Here is a 546-nt window from a genome sequence, read left to right on the forward strand (position 1 = left end):
TTTTGTTGGAGACCCATCACTCGGTCACGTGGCTCCCTGTCATGTTTCTATCCTTCCTACTCATATTCGAGTTATGCCATCAAGCTAATATATTGTGACTGCTCTTCTCTCTTGTGACAAAGCCTTGCAGCTGCCTCCAAATCAATAGATGTCAAAGAAATATGAAAACAATCATGACAGAGAACTTAAATCCTGGCTAGAGTCTGCATAATAAAAAATGTGCTTCTGTTCTCAAGGCAGCGGATTAATTTATCCTAAAGTTTAGTCAAATTTTATTCCAGTACCTTTTTCCCAGCAGATAGAGCTACATCTGTTGGGTTTGTAATGTAATTTGTAATTACTGCCCTTCATGTGGTCCAATGCCTTGAACCATCTTTAATTAAAAGCATAATTAAGGGAAGATCTAAAGGAAGACAATTACCAGATGGTCTTTTTTTTAGAAACAGTTAGTTGCATTGAGGATGTATGCTGGTCCATTTCTGACTTGGATTAAAAGACAGGCTGCCTCCCTCGCAATCTGCAAGGCGAGAGGCTGAAAAGGGACTT

This window comes from Pogoniulus pusillus, chromosome 24, assembly GCF_015220805.1.
Source record: "Pogoniulus pusillus isolate bPogPus1 chromosome 24, bPogPus1.pri, whole genome shotgun sequence".
Classification (NCBI taxonomy): Eukaryota; Metazoa; Chordata; class Aves; order Piciformes; family Lybiidae; genus Pogoniulus; species Pogoniulus pusillus.